The sequence below is a fragment of the Scyliorhinus torazame genome, chromosome 11 (assembly GCF_047496885.1).
Source record: "Scyliorhinus torazame isolate Kashiwa2021f chromosome 11, sScyTor2.1, whole genome shotgun sequence".
NCBI classification, from domain to species: Eukaryota; Metazoa; Chordata; class Chondrichthyes; order Carcharhiniformes; family Scyliorhinidae; genus Scyliorhinus; species Scyliorhinus torazame.
The window spans coordinates 131,902,303-131,930,211 of NC_092717.1; positions in this window are offsets into that span (position 1 = coordinate 131,902,303).

Consider the following 27,909-nt stretch of genomic DNA (forward strand, 5'->3'; position numbering starts at 1 on the left):
TGTGACAGATTTGTGGTTTGTTAGTCACATTCAAGGACAGAAAATATAGCTCAGTACTTTTCTGGGCATTAAGTACAAATTTATCAACATGTCAGCGCACCAAATTGCCTGACACCGCTTCTTGAAGACGAATGTAAATAATGACTGGGGGAAATATATTATTTGAAATGGGCTTTGTACTCTTGGCCATTGACTATTTACTTTCATTTCATGTTTGTTAGCTACCACACTTATAAACAGATGTCCCTCAGTGAATACAAATTACATATCACTATGGTTACTGATCCACGGTAGTTGCACAACTATAATGCGCTGAGCAAGGAAGTAATATCAAATATATTTAGTTTGAATTGGTTGTTATGGTAATGAACTGCAGTTTCTGCCAACTGATTTACTTATTTTGGATGTAAATTAATAAATCATAATTATTTGTGTCTGACTTATTATCTGAAGGGAGCTTACATGTAAGTACAATATTCCTTTACTTCAATAGAGCAGTTCCAAATCATTGTGAAAATTTCCTGATTGCTGAAAACACTCAAATTATAGCCTTAGCAATGTGGTTCAATAATTTCCAAATATGGGAAGAATCCAAATGATAAATGAGAGAATTAATACATTATGGTTCTTCATAACTCCTGTAAGTACATTTACTGGTACATTTCACATGTAACCTGAACAACTTTCATTCTCTTTGTTTTCATTTGAAAGAAGATTGTACTTAACAATACTAACCATGTAGAAAGCACCTCAAAATGTTCACTCCTATCATGTAAGAACGTTGACAGCTGTATCTCTGTTGAGAGTATAAAGGAGATTATAGCTCTGAGGAATTCATAGGTTCCCACAAACTGATGTCCGGCTAGTCTATGCAAAACCAATCCACAAGGGCACCATCTATTTTCTTCTGAATATATTTACTACTTGAAGCCTTAATATAATTTGGAATGTTGATTATTAATTTATCATAACTGGTATATTTGTTCTTATGGTGTAAATACTTTCATAAAGAATTCCATAGAATATACAGCACAGAGACAAGTTCTTTGGTCCTTCAGTCCATGTCAGCACTTATGCTCCACTTGAGCTTCCGTCCATCCTTTTTCATCTAACTTTATCAGCATATCTATTCCCTTCTCCACCATATGTTTGTTGACCTTCCACTTAAATATTATTGCCTTCAATTTAACCCTTTGGTAGCAAGTTCCACATGTTCTCCATTACCTGGGTGGGTGAAGAAGTTTCTCCTGAATTTCCCATTTGATTTTGTGGTGCTTTTGTTCATCCCAAAAGCCTAAAAGCTCTATGAATCTACTTTATCAAATCTTTCTTACATTTGAAGACCTAGATCACAGTTTATACTTCTACAGAGAAAAGAGACCCAGCCTGTTCATCCCTTCCTATTAGGTATAACATTGTGCAATAAGTATAATGAAAAATGAAAATCGCTTATTGTCACAAGTAGGCTTCAAATGAAGTTACTGTGAAAAGCCCCTAGTCGCCACATTCCGGAGCCTGTTCGGGAAGAATAAATCATTATAGAATCCATTGAATCCCTACTGTGCAGATGGCCATTTTGAAAAAGTGTCCCACCCAGGCCCACTTTCCCACCCTATCCCCCAAAACCTGTAACCCCACCTAACCTGCGCATTTTTGGACACTAAAGGGCAATTTAGCATGGCTAATCCACCTAACGTGAACATTTCTGGATTGTGGGAGGTAACCGGAGCACCCAGAGGAAACCCACGCAGATACGGGGAGAACTTCTGTGCAATCTCCACACAGTCACCCAAGCTTGGGATCGAACGTGTACTACTCATTTTGTATCAGCAAATTAGGGTGTCTTACATTATGTCTCTTCCTCCCAAGTCAGCAATATGGCCCAGATCTTCCGGCCTCCAAATCGTCAGAGACCAGATGTACCCAGAAGATACATGATGGGATCCCTCACAAGCCCAAATGCAAGGACTCTGTGGGAATTGCCTGGGAAGTTTCAACTTCTAATGGGCAATTCCCCTGTGCTAGAGCCGGAGACTTTGGAGGGTTTTGCCTCATTTATCTGGATAGTTGTCATGAAATGTTCGACTGAAAAAAAATGGGGGCTGGATTCTCTGATTTCGGGGTATGTCCGGGGGATCCGGGGCATTTTATGTGGGAAAAATCAGCGAGATCCCGGCACCGATCCTCCGACCGGTGAGGGGCTAGCGGCCGTGCTACGTACAAAGCGGGGCCTTCCCGATATAAACACCGTGAGAATGGTCGGGTCCGTGGCCGCCCATGTGTATGGTGACAACCTGCAGCAGTCGCGCCGTACAACATGGCGGCAGCCGTGTGCGGACTTGACCTGCCAGATTGCGCCCCTGGACACCCTCTCACCACCCCCGGGCCACCCCCCCCCCCCCTCCAGTCCCTCCAGCCCTCGCCAAAGCCCCCCTGGCCGGCAGCACAGCTCCAGCCCGACTGTGGTGGCATTGGACATAGTCTGCACCCACCGCACCGGGCTTCCGACTGCTGAGACCACACGTCCCCCGCACGGTCGGGAATCCGGCCCATCGGGGGGGGGGGGAGGCATTGGGGGAGGGGAGGGTCTTCAGGTAACATCCTGAGGCCATCCCAATGGTGTGCAGCGCACTCCTCGATGATGCCGTCTTGGAGGGTGCGGAGCATCCGAAAACAGGCGCCGCACCCGATTCGGTCGTAAAAAGGGATTCTCCGCCCGATAACCGATTACGAAATTGGCATCGGCAAAGGGAGAATCCCGCCCCATGTCTTACTCCTGGGTGACTATACAAATGACCCATCCCTGACCCATGCTGACCTCCTGCAGGCTACATCCCTTGCCCTCTGACTCCTCCATGACTATCCAACTCCCCCTGACTCTGCAATTGCCTCTCGACTCTCCGACTCTACCCTCATCTTTCCTGGCTTCTCTGATTACTTCTCCCAACCTCAGCCACCCCACTGACCCTCCAACGTCCCTAGATCTGACCTGACCCAACGTCACCACCAAACCCACCTTACTGCCTGCCACCCTTCCCACCCTGCCACCTGCCAAACCACCCACATGCCACCCCACCTACCCTTCCCACCCACCCAGTTGGCATGCTACCCAGCTGGCACCATACCCATCCTATCTCCTTGTAACTCAGCCTAACTAGCACCCTCCCTATTTTGCCTACTCTGCGACCCTACCCACCCTAAATTCCTACCACCCTGCCCACTAACACACAGACACACCATCACTAACACACCATAAAGCTAATTAAATGTCCCAGTTAGTGAATGATTTAGGGGCTGATTTGGCTCACTGGGCTAAATAGCTGGTTTTTAAAGCAGACCAAGGCAGGCCAGCAGCACGGTTGGATTCCCGTACCAGCCTCCCCGACCAGGCGCCGGAATGTGGCGACTAGGGGCTTTTCACAGTAACTTCATTTGAAGCCTACTTGTGGCAATAAGCGATTTTCATTTTCATGAAAACTTGCCAAGATATAGCAGCAGCTGCTGTGAATATCCTGTACTATGAAGTAGGACTCCAAGAACAGGTATGCTCTGCATTTCTCAAGAGATCCGGTTCAGAAGTCACAGCCAGAAATGTGAAGCCATGTCGTTGGGTAGGAGAATTGGAGCAGATTCACAATCCAATCAGATGATTCAGCCTATAATTCTGGTATTCTGTGCATTATCTTCTGTCCAACCTCATTCCCTTTCCTATCTAACATATAGATGTCATTTCTAAAATGATTAACCCTCCCAAAAATGTTCTTCATCCATTTAGATTTAAACGTTTTCAGCCTATTCGTAATGAGTTAAGATGCATTTATCTTGGATTTTCATTGTTATACCTTTAAAATTATTGGGGTTGATTTTCCTGGGTACAGCGTCCCATCCAGAGAGTGGCTAAAGGAGAACCATGGTGTAAGGTCCCTTTTCCAATATTGCAGTGATTTGAGTTGTAGAGATATGCATCACTGCACCAGACGCAGGTACTGGAATGTAAATTCGAAGATTTTGTCATATTTATAATGTGATGTTGGCCTGCAATCCAACTTCCTGGTTTGCAATGAGGAACCATTTATCAACTGGAATATAGTTTTTTTATAGTCAAGAAAGGAGCATTTAATGTTGCAGTCTGCCAGACAGTTGATCAATATGTCAATTCTTCCAGTGCTTAACACTATCCTCCAAGGGAAAAGTGTGAACATATGAAAACAAATAGACCAGACCACTTAATTTCTACAACAATGGTGATTCCAATGGGATCACCAGTAACATCGATTTAAAAACCTATTATCCTTTACACCAATGCATCAACCAAATCACTGACTCACTGCTCACCAAACAAATTGATATTTCTTATTCTCCATCAAAACCATCAAAAATACATATCTTTGGATTTTACAGACTCGTTAACATGCCCAATTTGCAGCATTATAGATGGGACCCATGTGAAGCTGTGCAATCACCATGTAGTACCCCTTATTTGAAACTAAGAAGGTACTATTATATTACCATTCGTGGTAATATGTTGTGTTCGTTGTCTTTTCTTCCAGAATGATCTGATGTGTTGTTGACAAAGAATCCACCAATCGAAAGATTGAAACAAAACTAATTTATTATAATACTATTAATTAAATGAAGTTCGCACACTCTACTGAGCTATAGATAATAATTACGTAATATTGAATCTGTCTAGCAGTACTCAATAATCTAAATAGTCATGAACTACACTATAATCTAACCTTGTGTTAACTCTGTCTAATCTAATCTAATCTTCTAATGCTGTCACCATGCTTTCTCCTTATGCTACTCCCAGAATTTGCGTGGTCATTCTGGGATGCCCTAGGGAATACTACAGAGCTCATGGTGTTAGATATATTCAATATGGATAGATAATTGGCTAACTAATTAGAATAGAGTTGGGATAAATGGATCATTGTCAGAATGTCCAACAGTAACCAGTGGAGTCCCATAGGGATCAGTTCTGGGCCCTCAACTGTAGTCTATATTAATGATTTAGATAAAGAGACTCACTGTATTGTGCCCAAATGGTCTGAAGATACAAAGATAAGTAGGTAACCATGTTGTGAGAAAGACACAAAGTGCAGATTCTCTGTTTGGGAGACTATGGGCTGGATTCTCCGATTTTGGGGCTATGTCCGGAGGATCCGTGGCATTTTATGTGGGAAAATTCGGCGAGGCCCCAGCACTGTTCCGCTGACCAGTGGAGGGTTAGCAGCCATGCCACGTAAAATGCACGGCCTTCCTGATATAAATGCCTGGAAAATTGTCGGGTCCATGACAGCGCATGCGCAAGGCAACGCCCTGCAGTACAACATGACTCCGGCCACGCGTGGACCTGACCTGCCAGATAGTGTCCCCCTGGACACCCCCTCACCACCCCTGGGCCACGCACCACTAATCCCCCCCCGCCAGCTCTCACTGAAACCCCCCCGGCCAACAGCATAGCTCCCACCCGACTGTGGCGGCACTGGATACAGTCCACAGCCGCCATACCAGGGTTCCCGACTCGGCCCATTGGGGCAGAGCATTGCGGGAGGGCCTTCAGGTAATGTCTTGAGGCCGTCCCAATGGCGTGCGGTGTACTCCTTGGTGATGCTGTTTTGGAGGGGGCGGAGCATCCGAAAACAGGCGCCGCTCCTGATTCGGTTGTAAAAAGGGATTCTCCGCCCGATCGGCGATTACGAAATCGGCGTCAGCAAGCGGAGAATCCCACCCAATGTTCTCCCACCCGAGATGAATTGCACCAGTTTTATGATCACCACTTGGTTGTAAAGCAGGACGCAATTCAGTTTGCCGTGCAATACGAGGGATTCCCAGGGTATCCCGCAATTGGTCTGCCATCTTGAGCCCGATAGCGAGGTCCCATGCCTGCCACCTCTATCCCGCCCTAACACTGCAAATTGAAGCCATCTCCGCCCTCCCCAGTACACAGCAGCCCTCCACAAATGGATTGCCTGGGTGCCCCTCTACCCCCAAGTATGGGGGTGACCCAACCCAATCTCCCGGGACACCTGTCATAGATGGACCCCCAGGGACCCCTGCCTGAGGACCCCCTTCTGGTCAGCTATGCTCGGGTAGAGCACAAACGGCACTGATCACCGTCCTACCCAGGGATTCCACCCATTCCGCCGCGGCCCATACTCACCCCATTTTGACACTTTCAGTTCAAAATTCTTTTGTTTGTTTCTGGCGACCCTTAGGTTGCTTCCATATGCTATTTACATCCTCAAACATTAGGATGGTAGATCGCACAGGCTGCAAGACAGCTCGCACTATGTCAGTATTTTTCTCGGATGTCTTGTCCAAATATTCGTTTTTTTTTTTTAAATTAGGGAGTCACAGATGGTGACCAATCATAATGGGTAGTTGGCAACAAAGGACAGACAGACAGACATACGCGATCTTAAGCAAGATAATAACAGATATTATACTTGTGTCCATAGAACTCCGGAACCTCAGGAACCCCAGAGGAAGAAAAAGAAGAAGACCGACAAAAGGAAGAAGGAAGACGACCTTCATGTTTTTCAGCTGGATCTTAGCGGGATCCCTTCAGTTGCGCGTGGACGCTACCCCCCTGACCCCTACCACACAGGCCGTGAATGATTCCCACCCCTGCCATACACTGAACCCCGAGATAATAACCCCCGAGACAGTTACCGACACCCCGACCTGGTGTGACAAGTTTATCACCTGATATTCACTATCTTACATAGTGAATACTATGAGTAGAAGCACTCTTAGTACTGTCGTGCAGCCACTTAGACTCAGGAAATGGCGAAGGGGAGCCTCCTGCTCTCGCACCCCGGTATACACGTTTAGGTCCCCTATTCTCGGACTCCAACAAACCCCCCAACCCCTTTATGTGAATTAAAGTGCATCCGTTTTTCTTTGTGTGTGTTTTGTTCGTTCAATAAAGAAATGTAAACCTCTGTGCTTGACTGCCAAGCCAGAGAAACTTGTGTTGCTGCTATTTGTACAGTTTAAAGTGTTGTAGATTATTTTTGATTGTTTGAGTGAGGATAGTTTATTGAGGATAGTTAGAGGTTCCAGTTTTTTATTTTGTAATGCATGCCTGAATGTCATAGTGCCCCTTAGAGTTTTATAATGATGTACGTATGTAAAATGATTTTAGGTAAATATTGCGATTCATAGGATAGGGCAGTGTAGAGCCCGTGAAGTGCTTATGAGTGCCCAGCTTGGTCAGAGAATGAAGATGACGCGGTAATGTGATCCTTCACGCTTCGCGTTGAGGATCACAAGGAGGGTGTGTAGCCATCTGGGATGGCCAATTCCCGATTACAAAATGGACACTTTGCAACAATTGCAGGGAAAATGGACAATACTGAGCAGGTTCAGGGTTTGTCTGTATATTGGAGCTGCAGCTCCCAGACAAGACCAAAACTGTAGGCCCATTAGCATACTAATGGCCATCTCCGGGAACAAAAGAGTAACATTTGAGTAACCAATACTAAGGCAGACACCCCGGCGCCAGAGGAGACCGAAACAAAGCAGGCCAACAGCCACCTAGGACACGCCCAGCCATCAGGGCACCCACCCCTTTATTGGATGAGATCAATATGAATGATCAAGAAACGGCCCAATTGATTGGGGCCAAGTTCAAGGCCCGCCCAAAAGAGTGCGAAGCTCCTTTTGGTATAAGAAGGAGCCCCCAAGAGAGAATCGCTCTCTTGGACTTGGCTCTCACCGAGGAGAGACCTGTTCACCGGCTGCACCAGAAGCAAGTAAGTCCAAGGTCAACGCTCGCTACCAGACAGACGACCTTAGCTGTTTCCCCTCTACCACTTCGACCCCAGCAGCCTCAGAACCGAACAACGGCCATTGTTCCCCTGACTGAGTGGGCGCCTGAAGCTAAGTATAGGCTTTAGCAATAGTGATAATTTAGTCTGTAGAGTTTCGTGCATAAGTATATTTAACTATGTGTGTAAATAAATAAGCATTGACTTTGAACTAACTAACTGGTGTATCGAGTCTTTGATCAGTATTCGGGATTGAACCTTGTGGCGGTATCGAAAGATACCTGGTGACTCAAGAGCAAACGCAATTAAAATTAAGGAAGGCGACCATATTGATCGCCATATTCAGAGCCAACCAAAGAGAGGAACACTGCTCAGCTGTCCTGCCGTCCGACAATAATCACTCTGATTTCCCCTCCGCCACCAGACTTAGTCTCCAGAATGGAGGGTTCTGCCCCAGGACTTGAGAACAAAAATCAAAGCTGACAGTCCAGTGGATTACTGAGGAAATGCTGCACTGGCAGAGGTCCCATATTTCAAATGAAACATTAAACTGAGGCTTCATGTCCTCTCAGGTGAACATAAAAGATCCCAGGGCACTATTTCAAAGAGGCAAGGAGAGTAATCCCTGGTGTTCTTGCCAATTTTTATCCCTCAATCAACATCACTGGTATTCAGGTGATTATCATAGTGCTATTTGTGGGAACTCCTGTGCAGCATTTCCTATATTACAACAGTGACTACTCTTCAAAATGACTTCATTCACTGTGAAGCGCTTTGGGGCATTTGGTGGTCATGGGAGGCGCAATGTAGAAGCGCATTCCTCTTTTTAGAGTGTTGACCTGTCTTCTGTTAAAAGCCACATTCTTCTGTGGAAACATGAGACTTGTATTATTAACAATTGTATTAGGACATCCTATAACATGGGTTAATTAATTTCTCTCAGCATTAAAAAGGAGCTGTAATGAGGCTGTAGTTGCCAATGCTTAAAACTGTTGCATGTATTAAATTTCATGTACTTGTGTGGAGTTTGACACAATCCTTGGTTTCAATGATTTGACCCTAATTGAAAGGGGAATATAGAGAAAGGACGCAGTCCCTCTTGGTCGGTAAAGAGGCCGAGACTGAAACTGAGATTGGAAACCAAAACTCCTTGTTGAAACCATATAAAAGAATACAGAGCCATCAGAGTTTAGTCGTTGATGATGATTCCTGTGGTGCTGTACAGACTGAGAAGTGGATGCAGCTCCGCGAATAAGCAAAGGTATAGTTGCCGAAGCTGTTTGTTACTTGGATATAGAGTTGATGGATCTATCCCATCCAGATCAAGATGAGGAGGTTCAGCAGACTAGTGCCAGTTTTGGGGATGACTGTACCCTTGGAACTCATGTTGGTTTTGCATTGCTGTTGGCTCTGGATCATGTTAGCTCCTAGAAGGAGACAAGCTGAAATTCTGCATGACGAGGACAGAGTTATGAAGAACTTGTGGTGGAATTCGATCTCCCTCACAGACAGTCCCAGTCACAGTTATGAAGAGGAACAGCATGAATTTCAAGTCTTGACAATGAGCGATCCCAAGGGACCATTCGTGCCAGAACAAAAAGAGGAGACAACCGGGACACCTAGGCCGGGGCTGGGGCTGCCACCGTCCTAAAGATTTTTGTCAAAGCACAGAAGGCAAATGAGCTTTTGGAAAAAATCAAGGCTGGGGTATTTCCAGCATCTTATTACAGATGGAGAGCTAAAATAGAAATAGAGGCTGGTCTTGTCCTTAAGGACGGAGATTATGTGGTGCCTACCCAGGATCGGAACCAGATAATCTATCAATGTCACAGTGTCCAGGGACACCAAGGTGCGAATACAGCTATTGAAAGAATTAAAAGTTTATGTTGGTGGCCCGGAGTAGATGGAGGCGTAAAGCATTTTGTGGAAAATTGTCTGGTTAGTGCCCAAAATAATCCAGACCCCTGTGCAAAGGAAGAAGAGCTCAGACACGCCAGGCTGATAAATGGGCCATGGACAAATTAACAAATAGACTATGTGGGGCCCCTTGCCACCATGTAAGGTGGGGTGACAAATACATTTGTGTCATCATTGATACCTTTAGCAAATGGATTGAAGCATTCCCTACCAGGACAAACACGATAATAGTAGCAGCCAATGTGCTGGTACAGCAGGTGTTCACTAAATGGGGGCTTTCCCATAACATTAAATCAAACCAAGGAACTTAATTCACTGCTCAGGTGATACAGAATGTAATGACCCTATTCGGAATAAAACAGGAATTCCACATAGCCTATCCCCACAGTACAGCGGTCTGTTGGAAAGAATTAAACTAAATTGGAAAAACATGATTTGGAAAACTGTCCAACAAAATAACTTTATTTGGATTGTAGTTCTGTCCTTTGCCCTAAAGATAGTATGAAATATTGTATCCAGCTCACCAGGTTTTACACCCCATGTCCTGATGACAGGATGCCCATGAGAGGAGTGGAACCCTTGTTGGGATTGTCAGAGGCAGAATTGACAATTGTCAGCCACAAAAAGGCTGTACAACAATTGAGGGATAATATCCAAGCTGCCCATATGGATGATGCAGTTAAAATGGGACAGAAAAGGAAGGGTAGCGAAGCATATTTTTATGGAAATGTCAAGCCTGTGGAGTATGAGATTGGGAATACAGTCATGCTCCAAATTCACCAACAAGAAACTGCTCTTAAATATACTGGGCCATATTCTATAGTAGACAAAATGAGTCCCTCGGTTACAAAGTTTTGTGAGATCTGATAAAACCGGGTGGTACCATATAAACCAGCTAAAGCTATTCAACCCCCAGGGTAATCACCAGCTCCATGTGTTGCTGGATGTGGGTGATGAAGATGCAGCTACATCTTCTGCTTCTACCCTAGTCGAGAATGGAGCGTCTACAAGCACTGCTGCTAGCTCTAATCAGGTGACCAACTTGTAGATGCGTTGAAAGGCAAAATCTTGAAAGCGATATACCCAGGATGAGAGAGGAGAAAGGAAAATGGGAGAAGATTATCGCGATAAGATCCTGGTTAAGAAGAACATTTGGCAGACTGGCTAGCAAGATCAAAACTGTAAATATGAGCACATACTATCTTGATCTTATTAATAGGTACGAAAAGATGGACTGATAGAACCATAGCATTAACAGAGATAACCATCTATGAAAGTTACGTCACGAAGCATTGGTCAAGGAGACACAGCCTGAGTGAGTGAGACACAGACAGAGTGAGAATTTGGTAATTTGGTGCAGTGAGGTAATTCGGTGAAGAGTGGGAGAAGGTGCTTTATCCCGACTGTTTTGTTCTCTCTCTTTCTTCGGACCTAATTTTGGGAGGAGGAGCAGTCTCTGTGAGTATAAAAACCTAACGGTAACTTCCTGTTTTCCAGGGTTTTTTTTTCCAAAAGTGACGTCAGAGGGAAGCTGTGATCTGATTGGTTGATAGCAAATCTGCCCAAATTTTTTTTAAAAACACAGCTAAACTCGTAAACTTAAATTAAACGAATTAATTAATTAGTGATGGCTGGTCAGGTGATGTGCTTGAGCTGCTTGATGTGGGAGCTGGCAGATCCCATTGCGAGCTGAAGCGACCACATCTGCAGTAAGTGTTGGCTGCTCGAAGAGCTCCGGCTCAGAATTGATGAGCTGGAGTCTGAGCTTCAAACACTGAGGCACATCTGGGAGGGGGAGACTTGCCTGGACATTGTGTTTCAGGAGGCAGTCACACTTGTCAGAGTAAGTAGTTTAAATCCTGCCAGTGGCCAGGGACAGCAGGGTGTGACTGCAAGTCAGGCAGGTAAAGGGAACCAGCAGTCAGGATCTCAGGAGCCTCAGTCCTTGACCCTGTCCAACAGGTATGAGGCACTTACTCCCTTTGTGGATGGCGAACAGGGCTGCAGGAAGGATGAGTCAGCTGACCAAGGCACCATGGTTCAGCAGGTCATTCAAGGGGAGGGAGTAAATAGGCAAGTTGTAGTTGTAGGGGATTCTATTATCAGGGGGATAGATAGTATCCTTTGTGAGCAGGATAAAGAGTCCCGCATGGTATGTTGCCTGCCCGGTGCTAGGGTGCGGGACATCTCTGACCGGCTTGAAAGGATACTGGAGAGGGAGGGGGAGGATCCAGTTGTTGTGGTCCATGTCGGTACCAACAATATAGGCAAGTCTAGAAAAGAGGACCTGTTTAGAGATTATAAAGAGCTAGGATTCAAATTAAAAAACAGGTCCTCAAGGGTCATAATCTCCGGATTACTGCCCGAGCCACGTGCAAATTGGCACAGGGAGGCAAGAATAAGGGAAGTTAACACATGGCTGAAAGAGTGGTGTGGGAAAGAGGGGTTCCTTTTCATGGGACACTGGCATCAGTTTTGGGACACGGGGGGCCTATACCGTTGGGATGGTCTCCACCTGAACCGAGCTGGGACCAGTGTTCTGGCGAAAAGAGTAAATAGGGTGGTCAATAGGACTTTAAACTAGAGATTGGGGGGGAAGGGAAAGTCAGGGAACCAAGAGGTGAAGTAATCAGTGGGAAGCGTAGCTGCTTAGGAATACAAAAAATCATGAAAAGACAGAACTCAGGAGAAGTTACGATAGTCCCCATCCCACAAAATATGACACAGCGTATGGAAAGGCTCAGTAAACCAAGGTCCACCACACCAAGAAAACAAAAAGGGACGGTCAATAGAGAATTAAAGGTGCTATATTTAAATGCGCGCAGTGTACGGAACAAGGTAGCTGAGCTTGTGGCCCAGATTGTGACTGGCAGGTATGATGTGGTAGGCATCACAGAGACATGGTTGCAGGGGGTTCAGGACTGGCATTTAAACATCCAGGGATTCACAACCTATCGAAAAGACAGAGAGGTGGGCGGAGGGGGCGGGGTTGCCTTGTTAATTAGGAATGAAATTAAATCAATAGCACTAAACGACATAGGGTCAGATGATGTGGAGTCTGTGTGGGTAGAGTTGAGGAACCACAAAGGCAAAAAAAACATAATGGGAGTTATGTACAGGCCTCCTAACAGTGGTCAGGACCAGGGGTACAAAATGCACCACAAAATATAAAGTGCATGTCAGAAAGGCAAGGTCACAGTGATCATGGGGGACTTCAATATGCAGGTGGACTGGGTAAATAATGCTGCCAGTGGACCCAAGGAAAGGGAATTAATTGAATGTTTACAGGCGGGCTTTTTGGAACAGCTTGTGATGGAGCCCACGAGGGGACAGGCCATTCTGGACTTAGTGTTATGTAATGAGCCAGACTTGATTAAAGATCTTAAAGTAAGGGAACACTTAGGAGGCAGTGATCATAATATGGTAGAATTCAATCTCCAATTTGAAAGAAAGAAGGTAGAATCAGATGTAAAGGTGTTACAGTTAAATAAAGGTAACTACAGGGGCATGAGGGAGGAACTGACGAAAATCAACTGGGAGCAGAGCCTAGTGGGAAAGACAGTAGAACAGCAATGGCAGGAGTTTCTGGGAGTAATTGAGGACACAGTACAGAGGTTCATCCCAAAGAAAAGAAAGGTTATCAGAGGGGGGATTAGGCAGCCATGGCTGACAAAGGAAGTTAGGGAATGCATCAAAGCAAAAGAGAAAGCCGATAATGTGGCAAAGAGCAGTGGGAAGTCAGAAGATTGGGAAGGCTACAAAAACAAACAGAGGATAACAAAGAGAGAAATAAGGAAAGAGAGGATCAATTATGAAGGTAGGCTAGCCAGTAACATTAGGAATGATAGCAAAAGTTTCTTTAAATACATTAAAAACAAACGGGAGGCAAAAGTAGACATTGGGCTGCTCCAAAATGACGCTGGTAATCTAGTGATGGGAGACAAGGAAATAGCTGAGGAGCTAAATAAGTACTTTGCGTCAGTCTTCACAGTAGAAGACATGAGTAATATCCCAACAATTCCAGAGAGTCAGGGGGCAGAGTTGAATATGGTAGCCATTACAAAGGAGAAAGTGCTAGAGAAACTAAGAGGTCTAAAAATTGATAAATCTCCGGGCCCAGATGGGCTACATCCTAGAGTTCTAAAGGAGATAGCTGAAGAAATAGTGGAGGCATTAGTTATGATCTTTCAAAGTCACTGGAGTCAGGGAAAGTCCCAGAGGATTGGAAAATCGCTGTTGTAAGCCCCCTCTCTGTTCAAGAAGGGAACAAGGAAAAAGATGGAAAATTATAGGCCAATTAGCCTAACCTCGGTTGTTGGCAAGATTCTAGAATCCATGGTTAAGGGTGAGATTTCTAAATTCTTGGAAGTACAGGGTCGGATTAGGACAAGTCAGCATGGATTTAGTAAGGGGAGGTCATGCCTGACAAACCTGTTAGAGTTCTTTGAAGAGAGAACAAATAGGTTAGACCAAGGAGAGCCAATGGATGTTATCTATCTGGACTTCCAAAAGGCCTTTGATAAAGTGCCTCACGGGAGACTGCTGAGTAAAATAAGGGCCCATGGGCAGGTAGTATGGAAGAGGTGGGGAGGCTGCAGAAAGATTTAGACAGTTTAGGAGAGTGGTCCAAGAAGTGGCTGATGAAATTCAACGTGGGCAAGTGCGAGGTCTTGCACTTTGGAAAAAAGAATAGAGGCATGGACTATTTTCTAAACGGTGACAAAATTCATAATGCTGAAGTGCAAAGGGACTTGGGAGTCCTAGTCCAGGATTCTCTAAAGGTAAACTTGCAGGTTGAGTCCGTAATTAAGAAAGCAAATGCAATGTTGTCATTTATCTCAAGAGGCTTGGAATATAAAAGCAGGGATGTACTTCTGAAGCTTTATAAAGCATTAGTTAGGCCCCATTTAGAATACTGTGAGCAATTTTGGGCCCCACACCTCAGGAAGGACATACTGGCACTGGAGCGGGTCCAGCGGAGATTCACACAGATGATCCCAGGAATGGTAGGCCTAACATACGATGAACGTCTGAGGATCCTGGGATTATATTCATTGGAGTTTAGGAGGTTGAGGGGAGATCTAATAGAAACCTACAAGATAATGAATGGCTTAGATAGGGTGGACGTAGGGAAGTTGTTTCCATTAGCAGGGGAGACTAGGACCCGGGGGCACAGCCTTAGAATAAAAGGGAGTCACTTTAGAACAGAGATGAGGAGAAATTTCTTCAGCCAGAGAGTGGTGGATCTGTGGAATTCATTGCCACAGAGGGCGGTGGAGGCCGGGACGTTGAGTGTCTTTAAGGCAGAAGTTGATAAATTCTTGATTTCTCGAGGAATTAAGGGCTATGGAGAGAGAGCGGGCAAATGGAGTTGAAATCAGCCATGATTGAATAGTGGAATGGACTCGATGGGCCGAATGGCCTTACTTCCGCTCCTATGTCTTATGGATATCTGGGACTCACGAAGCAGGAACCGTGAAAGCATGCAACAGTATCCGATGGGGAAACAACAAAAATTAATAGACTGTGAGAACTGTCACAGGATCTGAAAATGGTATTGTCTTGAGTAATGTTGGAAAAACACTGTATGATGACGTACCCCATGAATTAGTACCATGTTTTAAGTGTTGCAAACTTAGGACTCCCGGATTGGTGTCGTACCCAGATCAAGAGATTATATAACCAACAGATTAAAATATTGTGAGGCCAAGAAGTAGGGCATGATGGGAAAGAGAGATTAAAGTACAGTACAGGAATGACTACTGTTAACACTTTAAACTTGTGAAATCTGGATGAAAAATTGAGAGCTTAAACAAGGCAAATATGTTTGGGAAAATAAATAAAAACTTTAAACAAAATATCTAAGGAAATGAAGAAACAAATCAAACAAGGTTAGGCATTGTGAAACTACTGAAACGACATGCAAAAACAATAAACCAGCTAATAAAAGAGAAAGCGAGTGATTGAGACTAGAATTAGAATCAAATTCTTTGCAGTATTTATGGAAATGGTAGAACAATTGAGGGAAAATCTAAAAGGGAGCTAAAGTTCACTTAGTTCAAACTGCTGTGATATTTGGCTGTTTAAAAGAAATTCAAAAGGGTTGTGTTTGGGTTTGAGACAAAACAAGCAGGACAAATTTCAAAATGTGAAAGTCTGTTCCAAAGCAAAAAGATGAGGCGCCTTTGGCAGCAATCCAATCTGCGTCTTCAAAAACGTTAGTGTTATTAAAAAAATGTCAATTAAAACCCCATTTTAAAACATTTTAAACCGAATACAGCAAAAAATTCAAAATTACAATTGGTTATAAAATGAACAGAAAACAAAAAACATGAAATTCGAGCAAAATTGAAGGAATGGAACAAATAAGTTTTTAACAAATGAGAATATAACTTGTACCTTAGAAGTTAGAACCTTAAAAACAGGTCGCAAGGGTTGCACATGTGAGTAATGGAGAATATTGTGTTACCACCACACTAAGAAGATATTGGTATGGTACCAGAATATGCCCTGTTGAGAAACTCACATTTTCCGTAAAACCCAGGTTTCAGCTAGAATTGGTCAAATTAAGTTAGTTGATATTCATAAACGAAAACAAAGCGAATTGATGTCATGGAAAAATTAAATCTGCATTCAATGATTATTGGGAAAACATGTGACAAATACATAACTGTTGCCAACAACTTTAAGAAATATTTAAAAACTCCTTAAATATGCTGATATGTCATATCAGAAAGTGTTACAAGAAGTAAGTGTAATCAAAACCAATATAATTGAAATTACAGAAACTAGTTGGTGGGATGACATTTGAAACTGTGGAACAAATGTACAGCTGTACACATGGGCTTATTATATTGCATTTGGTAATAATAGCCATGCAAATTATTTTATTGTATCAAACTTCTATTATGATCATGTTAAAGCACTGGAAAGTGAGGATGGACAAGAAATTAGAGATGGAGTTGTTTCTCCAAAAATGGGAATAATTGATGGGAAAATTATATGTTAATGTATAACTATATATATGTATTAATGTAATTGCTTTAAGTAGTTAGAATTAATTGTAACATGGCTTGGACTTTAGTGTCTGCCTGATGGAGATGGCTGGCTAAGGTTCTTTGCGATCCACATCACTCAGTTCAGTGGATCAACAGTGGGCGGGGGGGGGAGGGGGGTGGTATTAAAGAACGATAACCCCAGGGATCAACTATTGTCAGATCAGATCTGAATTTCAAGGCTCACCAGCACGCATGCTTCAGAGAAAACCTGATCAAGTAGTCTCCATTGAGGTAGTATATTTTCTTTCAAGCTGTAAGTCTTGAAACTTATGTAACTGTTTAGTTGAGCACATAGCTTTAATAAACTTGTATTAATTTAACTGGCAGTGAGTATTCTATTTTGTCTGCAGTCATAAGTTGAGGCCAAATGAGGCACCAACAATGTTGGCTGTGGAAATTCTCTTGCTTTAGTTAGTAGAGCATGTTTGGAAAAAATTAAACTCAACTGGGGAGCAGTGAATCAATTAGTGGATTCAAAGAAAGACGTACAGCAACTTATGTAGAAACATACAAAGCTGTTTTAAGTATCATTGGGCCCAATGACAGGAGTTGAAGTTCAACTTAGAATCAAGCTAAACAGCACACCAAAATGTCTCAAAGCTAGAACCATACTGGATGCCATCAGGCCAAAGGTTGAAGAAGAACTAGAAAGGCTAACCCAAACAGAAGTCATTGAACCAGTTGCTACAAGTGATTGAGCAACGCTGGTAGTTCCTTATTGAAACACACTGTGTGAGGATCAGGAGAGGGTTCTCCTCCAGAGTTTCTCTGGGGTAGTTCCCTCCATGCTTGAATCCTTAATAAACTATTGTAATCTGACCCCGAGTCGCCTGTGGTTATTTGGAAGAAGTCCACCACAGCAATTTGGTATAGCCAGCAGGATAATCGTATCAGGTCATCGGAAAGGCTCTGCAAACAGGGTGAGTGTGTTTTATTTACAACCTGGTAGTACAGCAAGCCTGCCCAAGGATGGTCCAGTCGAGTAACAAAATAATCTGAAAGGGGAACTTAGGGCAGGAGGCGCAAGGGTAGGAGGCAGAGCTGTGCTGGCAGGCTAGTGGTGTCAAAGCCGTGTAGGTAGGCCATACCACTACTGTGTGAAGTTCAGGAGGCGGAGCGTGTAAGGAGGCAAGACCCCTGGATAAGTTGAGGAGGCAGAACACGGTGGTGGGCTACAGCTGGGAAGCTGCAGACAGTACCTGAAGCAGTGCAGGGAGGCCAGACTCCGAAAGGAAACCACATGTAAACAAGCTGATATGAACCACGCAGGTTTGAAAATAAACTGCGCAGAGATGGACAGTGATAAAATGCCATCAGGAAAAGAAGAGAGTACCATGGACTTCAATTGGGGAGCTGATGGGCTCCGCCACGAGGTTTATAGCTGTGGTAGTCTGTGTTAGGAGGATTGTGGTACCTAGTAATGCCGGAATACCAGTGGTGGAGAATGTACTTGTTCCCATTGGATAAGCTTGCATGCTAGCTCCGCCTTGCAAGACAGGGTTTCAGAGCCCGTGCCGCCCCAGCAGCTTTCTTCTGTACCTGCGCTGCTGGGGGAAACAATAAGCGTATTAAAGCCTTCAATTGTCTCCAATCTCGTTTCTGAGGTTATTGATTGTGCATCAATTTAATACGCTAGATTTAAAAGGATGGAGCTCCGAATCAAGCCGGAGTGTCTGCAACTCAGCCCCCACGCGGCAAACTCAGCGGCAACCTTCAAGCACTGGCTGGCGTGTTTTAACGGATACCTTGGAACGGCCGCAAACTCACCCACGGGAGAACAGAAACTGCAAGTCCTGCACTCGAGGGTGAGCCCAGAAATTTACACCCTCATCGAAGATGCGGATGACTTCGATGCAGCAATGGAGCTGCTGAAAGGACATTGTATTGGCCCGGTAAACTAGGTCTACGCTCGACATCTGCTAGCAACGAGGTGACAAATCCCTGGGGAATCGCTGGAAGAATTCTACCGTGCGGTCCTGGTGTTGGGGAGAAATTGCAGTTGCCGCAAGTTTCGGCGAGCGACCACACAGAACTTTTGATCCGGGACGCTTTCATTGCAGGTATGCTGTCCTCCCAAATCCGCCAGCGATTTCTGGAGAAAGACACCCTAGGCCTCAAGGAGGCACAGACCCTTGCCGGCTCCCTGGATGTGGCCTCCCTAAACGCCCGCGCTTATGTCCTCAACCACGCGGCAGCCCCCTGGGCAGCATGGAACTACCCCGCGGCCGACCCCGAGACATCTCCCATCCCCCCAAAAGCTTGTGCTGCAAGGTGGCTTGGCAACCCCGGGGGGCCCCACTGCTATTTTTGCGGGCAGGCCAAGCACCCCGAAAGCGCTGTCCGGTCCGCGCATCCACCTGCAAGGGATGCGGTAAAAAGGGCCACTTCGTGGTGGTATGCCAGGCCCGGGCGGTCGCTGTGGTCTCCGGTGGCGAATACGGACCGCCACCACAATCCTCTCCACGGTCCCCGTGCGGCCAGTGGGCGCCGCTATCTTCCTCCACCAGGGCCACGTGCGGCCTCCGGGCGCCGCCATCTTGTCCCGCGGACGCCACGTGCAATGGATGGGCACCGCAATTTTGTGCACCCTCAGCCATGTGCGACCAATGGGCGCCGCCATCTTGGATGGACTCCCAGGACCCCAGCTCGGCTGACCACACACCGCCCGAAGAGAACAATCAACTGTTGCCAAGGGTAGCCTTGGTGACCCTAGACCAGTCTCGGCCCCGAACACTATCGACCGCTACAACGACGGTGCTTATCAACGGGCATGAAACGTCCTGCCTAATCGATTCTGGGAGCACGGAGAGCTTCATACACCCCAACACTGTAAGACGCTGTTCTCTCCCCGTCCACCCCGTTAATCAAAAAATCTCCCTGGCCTCCGGATCTCTCTCAGTAGAGATCAAGGAGTTTTGTGTAGCTAACGTCACAGTCCAAGGAAGGGAGTTCAAAAACTACCGACTCTACGTCCTTCCCCACCTCTGCGTGGCCACACTCCTAGGAGTGGATTTTCAGTGTAACGTCCAAAGTCTAACGTTCAAATTCAGTGGCCCTATACCCCCCTCACTGTCTGCAGCCTCATGACCCTCAAGGTCGATCCGCCCTCCCTGTTTGCGAACCTCACCCAAGATTGCAAACCCGTCACCACCAGGAGCAGACGGTATAGTGCCCAGGACCGGATTTTTATTAGGGCAGAGGTCAAACGGTTACTGAAGGAAGGTATCATTGAGGCTAGCAAAAGCCCCTGGAGAGCTCAAGTAGTGGTGGTAAAGACCGGGGAGAAGCATAGGATGGTCATCGACTACAGTCAGACCATCAACAGGTTTACGCAACTCGACGCGTACCCTCTCCCCCGCATATCCGACCTGGTCAACAGGATCGCGCATTATAAGCTCTTCTCCACAGTGGATCTTAAGTCCGCATACCACCAGCTCCCCATCCTGTACGGGGACGGGGAGCCTTTATCTGGCCTGTAGAAGTGTGGCTTGCACTCCGCGCAGATTTGGCTGTCCCTGGTGACGGTCCTGACCTCCTCGATGGAGTAGGGCAGGTTGCGGGTCTTGATTAAATGAAAGAAAGGAGTGACCCCCGGGTGGCAGAGGTCCTCGTGGAGGGACCGGAGGCGGTCCACTTGTGCGGTGGCACAAGTGCCGCGGGACAGGGCATCAGGAGGCTCGTTCAGCTTCCCCGGGCGGTACAAGATCTCGTAATTGTAGGTAGAGAGTTCTATCCTCCACCGCAAGATCTTGTCATTCTTAATCTTGCCCCACTGCGCATTGTCGAACATGAACGCCACCGACCGTTGGTCGGTGAGGAGAGTGAATCTCCTGCCGGCCAGGTAATGCCTCCAGTGTCGCACAGCTTCTACTATGGCATGGGCCTCTTTTTCGACCGAGGAGTGGCGAATTTCGGAAGCATGGAGGGTACGGGAGAAGAAAGCCACAGGCCTGCCCGCTTGGTTGAGGGTGGCCGCCAGAGCTACATCGGACGCATCGCTCTCGACCTGGAAGGGGAGGCACTCGTCGATGGCGCGCATCGTGGCTTTTGCAATGTCGACTTTGATGCGGCTGAAGGCCTGGCGGGCCTCCGTCGACAGGGGGAAGGTTGTGGACTGGATCAGGGGTCGGGCTTTGTCTGCTTAATTGGGGACCCACTGTGCATAATAGCTGAAGAACCCGAGGCAGCGCTTTAGGGCCTTGGAGCAGTGAGGGAGGGGGAACTCCATGAGGGGGCGCATGCGCTCAAGGTCGGGGCCTATGACTCCACTTCGCACTACGTAACCTAGAATGGCTAGATGGTCGGTGCTAAACATGCATTTATCCTTATTGTATGTCAGATTAAGGATTTTCGCGGTCTGGAGAAATTTGCGGAGGTTGGTGTCGTGGTCCTGCTGATCATGGCTGCAGATGGTGACGTTATCCAGATACGGGAACGTTGCGCGTAAGCCAGACCGGTCAACCATTCAGTCCATCTCTTGTTGGAAGACCGAGACCCCGTTCGTGACACCGAAGGGAACCCTTAAAAAGTGATGGAGCCGCCCGTCTGCTTCGAAGGCAGTGTACTGGCGGTCACCATTATGGAGGGGTAGCTGGTGGTAGGCAGACTTGAGATCCACCGTGGAGAAAACCTTGTATTGCGCGATCCTGTTCACCAGGTCGGCTATTCGGGGGAGAGGGTACGCATCCAGCTGCGTAAACCTGTTGATGGTCTGGCTGTAGTCAATGGCCATCCTATGTTTCTCCCCGGTCTTTACCACCAGTACTTGAGCTCTCCAGGGACTGTTGCTCGCTTCGATGACCCCTTCCCTCAGCAGCCTCTGGACCTCCGACCTGATGAAGGTCCGGTCCTGGGCACTGTACCGTCTGCTCCTGGTGACGACGAGCTTGCAATCCGGGGTGAGGTTCGCAAACAGGGAAGGTGGGTCGACCTTAAGGGTCGCGAGGCCGCAGACAGTAAGAGGGAGTATACGGCTGCCGAATTTAAAAGTCAGGCTTTGCAGACGGCACTGGAAATCCAGCCCAAGGAGGGTGGCTGCGCAGAGGTGCAGCAGGACGTACAGGCGGAAATTGTGGAATTCCCTGCCTTGGACAGTGAGGTTCGCTAGGCAGAACCCCTTTATCTCCACCGCATGTGACCCGGAGGCCAGGGTGATCCTTTGATTTACGGGATGGGTGACAAGAGAACAGCGCCTTACCGTGTCAGGGTGAAAAAAGCTTTCCGTGCTCCCAGATTCGGTCAGGCACGACGTCTCGTGGCCGTTGATGGAGATGGTGTTGTAGCTTTCGCCAGCGTCCGGAGCCGACTCTGGTCCAGAGTCACCGAGGCTAGCTGCAGTAATGGAGAGTTCTGGTCGGGCAGCATGTAGTCGGTTGTGCTGGGGGTCTGGGGCCCCATCCAAGATGGCGTCACCCATGGGTCGCACATGGTGTCCGGGAATGAAGAAGATGGCGGCGGCGAGGGACAAAATGGCGGCGCCCACCCGTCCAGCGTGGTATCCGGGGGGCAAAATGGCCGTGCCCGTGGGTCGCACGTGGCCTTAGGATAGGGGGGTGACGGTGAGCGCTGGGCGGTCGGGACCTGAAAGCGGGGTTGCCGATAGGCGCTGGAGACCCAGACCCCCACATAGTGGCCCTTCTTGCCGCACCCTTTGCAGGTGGCAATGCGGGCCGGGCAGCGCGGGCGGGGATGATTCGCCGGCCCGCAGAATAAACAGCGGTGTCCGGCGGCGTTAGTGGGCCGTCTCGCCGTGCAGGCTTGCGAGGTCAGGGGAAAGGTCTGAGGGGCTGCCGCTATGGGGTGCCACGCAGCCCAGGGGGCCGCCGCACGATCGGGAGCAAAGGACAGCGCGTTTTTATATGCAACGTCCATGGACCCCGCCAGGGCCCGTGCCTCTGCAAGTCCCAGAGTGTCCATTTCTAGGAGCCTTCGGCGGATATCGGGGGAGGTCATACCTGCCCCAAAAGCATCCCTGATCAAAACTTCCGTGTGCTCGTTCCCCGAAACTGGCGGGCAGCCACAATTTCGGCCCAGCACCAGCAGCGCCTGGTAGAAGTCTTCCAATGTTTCCTCGGGGCTTTGCCTCCTAATTGCCAGCAGGTGACGAGCGTAGAACTGGTTCACAGGGCGGATATAATGTCCTTCTAGCAGCTCGATCGCGGCAGAATAATTCGCCACCTCCTTGATAAGAGGGTAGATCCCAGGGCTGACCCGTGAGCGTAAGAGATGCATCTTTTGTCCTTTTGTGGGGGTGTCAGCGGCCGTGTCGAGGTAGCCCTTAAAGCACGCCAGCCAATGTTTGAAAATAGCAGCAGAGTTGTCCGCGTGGGGGCTGAGCTGAAGGCACTCTGGTTTGATACGGAGATCCATCCTTTCAACTGAAGTTGTAGCAGATTAAATTGATGCACAATCAATTACTCTCAAGACAAGGTGAGTCATAACTAATAGGCTTGAATCTGCGAGAACTCTTCCCCAGCAGCTTCGATACAGAAAGTGAAGGCTGCTGGGACGGCATTGGTTCTTATACTCCGCCTCTCAGGGCGGAGCTATGTACATTAGCCAATAGTAGACTCCGGGGTCTAACCAATGGTCATCCACCTCTCAGATACCGCAATACCTGGTATTACCACACTCTGGTGATAGCCCTGACTTCTTCGATGGAGTAGTGCAGATTGCGGCCCTTTATGAAGTGATAAAAGCGGGTGACCCCTGGGTGACAGAGATCGTCGTGCAGGGTCCGGAGTCGGTCCACTTGTGCGCTGGCACATGTACCTCGCGATAAGGCATCGGGGGGCTCGTTGAGCTCACCGGGGCAATACAAAATCTCATAATTATCATAGATTTTTTTGATTTTTTTTAATCATAGAATTTACAGTGCAGAATTGTAGGTGGAGAGCTCGATCCTCCACCTCAAGATCTTATCATTTTTGATCTTACCCCGCTGTGTGTTGTTGAACATGAAGGCAACCGACCGTTGGTCAGTGAGGAGAGTGAATCTCCTGCCGGCCAGGTAATGCCTCCAATGCCGCACAGCTTCAACGATAGCTTGGGCCTCCTTTTCGACAGAGGAGTGTCGAATTTCAGAGGCATGGAGGGTGCGGGAAAAGAATGCCACGGGCCTGCCTGCCTGGTTGAGGGTGACGGCCAGAGCGGCGTCTGATGCATCGTTCTCGATGTGGAAGGTGAGTCTCGTCGACCGCGTGCATCGCGGCCTTGGCGATTGAGGCACGATCAATTTGACTGGAGACGAAGTTGAATCCAAACTGAGGCTTTATTAGTATCAGATGTGTGGCCTCCCACAGCAGCTGATGAAATGGCTGCGAGCTGGAGGCCACGCATATTTGTAACCCGCCTCCTGGGCGGAGCTAGCATGCAGGGGCCCCAGGTGAACCTGTAGTGCAGGTTCTACCGTACAACATCCAATATCAGAACACAGTAGTTTACCACATTCAGCCCCTGTTAAAATTGAGTCCGGCGGGGGTGGTGGATAATTATATACAATTAGTAATTTTTAATATTTACAGAGCAGTAAAAAAAATGTCTCTGGTCATCCAGTGGGCCGGTCAGAGGTTCAGCCGGTCCGGCGCCTTGATGGTCCTTTGAGATTGACGAAGTGGAGACGGCGATGTTGGTGCTGTCATGGTCGAAGTTGACTCCGGGAGCGTGCCGAAATCCTCTTCATCAACGGGGGTGGGAAGGGGGAGGACGGACGGTGATGGGTGATGGGGGCGGCGGGGGAGGGGAGGGTGGCACCGGGGGCAACGGGGGTGGCGTGGGGGTGGAACCTGCTGGTGCCAGGTCCCTGAGGGAGACGGTATCCTGGCGGCCGTCGGGGAACGTCACGTAGGCGTACTGTTGGTTTGCGTGGAGCACCCTTTCCACCAACGGATCCGCCTTGTGGAGCAGCACATGTTTACGGGGAAGCACGGTTCCCGGAGCTGTGAGCCAAGTTGGGAGCGATACCCTGTATGTGGACTTCCTGGGGAAGGCAAAAAGACGTTCATGCGGTGTACTGTGAGTAGCAGTGCAGAGTAATGAGCGAATGGAATGTAGTGCGTCAGGGGGTACGTCTTGCCAGCGGGAGGCCGGGAGAATTCTGGACCATAGGGCCAGCTGGACGGCCCTCAATACCATCCCATTCTCCCTTTCTACTTGTCCGTTTCCCCGGGGGTTGTAGCTCGTCGTTCTGCTGGAGGCAATACCCCTGCTGAGCAGGAACTGACATAGCTCATCACTCATGAATGAGGATCCCCTGTGGATGTAGGCGGGGAAGCCAAACAGAGTGAAGATAAAATGAAGGGCTTTAATGACAGTGGCAGATGTCATGTCGGGGCATGGGATGGGGAAGGGGAACCGGGAGTATTCATCGATCACACTGAGGAAATATGTGTGTCGATCGGAGGAGGCGAGGGGGCCTTTGAAATCCACGCTGAGGCGTTCAAAGGGGCGGGAGGCCTTCGCCAGGTGCGCGCGGTCCGGCCGGTAGAAGTGTGGCTTGCACTCCACACTGACCTGGCAGTCCTTGGTGATCGTCCTTACTGCCTCAACGGAGTAGGGCAAATTTTGTGCCTGAATGAAGTGGTACAACCGAGTGACCCCTGGGTGACAAAGGCTGTCGTAAACCGGAGTCGGTTTACCTGTGCGCTGGAACATGTACCTCGGGATGGGGCGTCTGGGGGCTCGTTGAGTTTGCCAGGGCGATACTTAATCTCGTAATTATAGGTGGAGAGCTTGATTCTCCACCACAAGATTTTATCATTTTTGATTTTGCCCCGCTGAGTGTTGTTGAACATGAAGGCTACCGACCGTTGATCAATGAGGAGAGTGAATCTCCTGCCGGCCAGGTAATGCCTCCAATGTCGCACAGCCTGAACGATATCCTGGGCCTCCTTTTCGACGGATGAGTGCCGAATTTCGGAGGCATGGAGGGTGCGGGAAAAGAATGCCACGGGTCTGCCTGCCTGGTTGAGGGTGGCGGCAAGGACGACGTCCGATGCGTTGCTTTCTACTTGTAAAGGAAGTGTTTCGTCTACAGCGTGCATTCCAGCTTTGGCAATATCAGCTCTGGGGCGAAATTATCCGGAAACGGCGCGATGTCTGCCGACTGGCGCCCAAAATGGCGCAAATCAGACGGGCATCGCGCTGCCCCAAAGGTGCGGAATGCTCCGCATCCTTGGGAGCCGAGCACCAACCTTAAGGGGCTAGGTCGGTGCCGGACGAATTTCCGTCCCGCCAGCTGGCGGAAAAGGCCTTTGGTGCCCCGCCAGCTGGCGCGGAAATGACATCTCCGGGCGGTGCATGCGCGGGAGCGTCAGCGGCCGCTGACAGCTTCCCACGCATGCGCAGTGGAGCGAGTCTCTTCCGCCTCTGCCATGGTGGAGACCGTGGCGGAGGCGGAAGGGAAAGAGTGCCCCCACGGCACAGGCCCACCCGCAGATCGGTGGGCCCCGATCGCGGGCCAGGCCACCGTGGGGGCACCCCCCGGGGCCAGGTCGCCCCGCGCCCCCCCCCCAGGACCCCGGAGCCCGCCCGCGCCGCATTGTCCCGCCGGTAAGGTAGGTGATTTAATTTACGCCGGCGGGACAGGCATTTTAGCGGCGGGACTTCGGCCCATCTGGGCCGGAGAATCGAGCGGGGGGGCCCGCCAACCGGCGCGGCGCGATTCCCGCCCCCGCCGAATCTCCGGTGCCGGAGACTTCGGCAACCGGCGGGGGCGGGATTCACGCCAGCCCTTGGCGATTCTCCGACCCGGCCGGCGGGGGGGTCGGAGAATTTTGCCCCTGATCCGGGCGAAAGCCTGTTAGGCCTCGGCCGTCAGGGGGAAATGAGTGGACTGTATGAGTGGGTGGGCCTTGTCCGCATAATCTGGGAACCACTGTGCGTAATATGAGAAGAACCCCAGGCAGTGTTTGAGGGCCTTGGGGCAGTGGGGGAGAGGGAGCTCCATGAGGGGGCACATGCGTTCGGGATCTGGCCCCAGAACTCCGACTACGTCGCCAAGGATGGCTAAGCGGTTTGTACGGAACACACACTTCTCCTCGTTATACGTGAGGTTGAGGAGAGTGGCGGTGCGGAGAAATTTAGCGAAGTTGGCGTCGTGGTCCTGCTGATCATAGCCGCAGATGGTCACATTGTCTAGATACGGGAACGTGGCCCGCAACCCCATTGGTGATGCCGAAGGGGACCCTAAGGAAGTGATATACCCGGCCATCTGCCTCAAAGGCGGTGTATGGCCGGTCCGATTTACGGATGGGGAGCTGGTGGTAAGCGGATTTCAGGTCCACCGTTGAGAAGACCCGGTACTGTGCAATCTAGTTAACCATGTCAGATATGCGTGGGAGGGGGTACGTGTCGAGCTGCGTGTACCTGTTGATGGTCTGGCTGTAGTCCACGACCATTCGGTTTTTCTCCCCAGACTTAACCACTACCACTTGAGCTCTCCAGAGGCTGTTGCTGGCCTCGATGACTCCCTGCCGAAGCAACTGCTGGACCGCGGACCTGATGAAGGCCTTATTCTGGGTGCTGTACCGTCTGCTCCTGGTGGCGACGGGTTTGCAATCTGGAGTTAGATTGGCAAAGAGGGAAGGAGGATCAACTTTTAGGGTCGCGAGGCCGCACACAGTGAGGGGTGGTAAGGGTACGCTGAATTTAAGGGTCAGGCTCTGGAGATTGCACTGGAAGTCCAGGCCGAGGATAAGTGCAGCGCAGAGGTTAGGGAGGACATAGAGGCGAAAGCCCTGGAACTCTATGCCTTGGACTGTGAGCATGACCGTGCAGTACCCCCGGATCGCTACGCGATGGGATCAAGAGGCCAAGGAGATACTTTGATTGGTAGGGTTTACCTTAAGGGAGCAGCGCCTTACTGTATTCGGTGTACAAAGCTCGCGGAGTCCAGTAGGCAGGAGGTCACATGGCCGTTGACTTTCACGCTGGTGGAGGCGTTGGTCAGAGTATGTGATTGGGACTGGTCGATTGCCATGGATGCGAGCCGTGGTTGATCGTCGGGTAGTGGGGCTGCCGTTGAGTTGGGGTCCTGAAACGCCATTAGTATCCATGTGCTGCGGGCTGGACAAGATGGCAGCGCCTGGAGGTCCTGGGGATTACAAAATGACGACGCCCATGGAACGCACGATGCGGGGGTGGAGCAAGATGGCGGC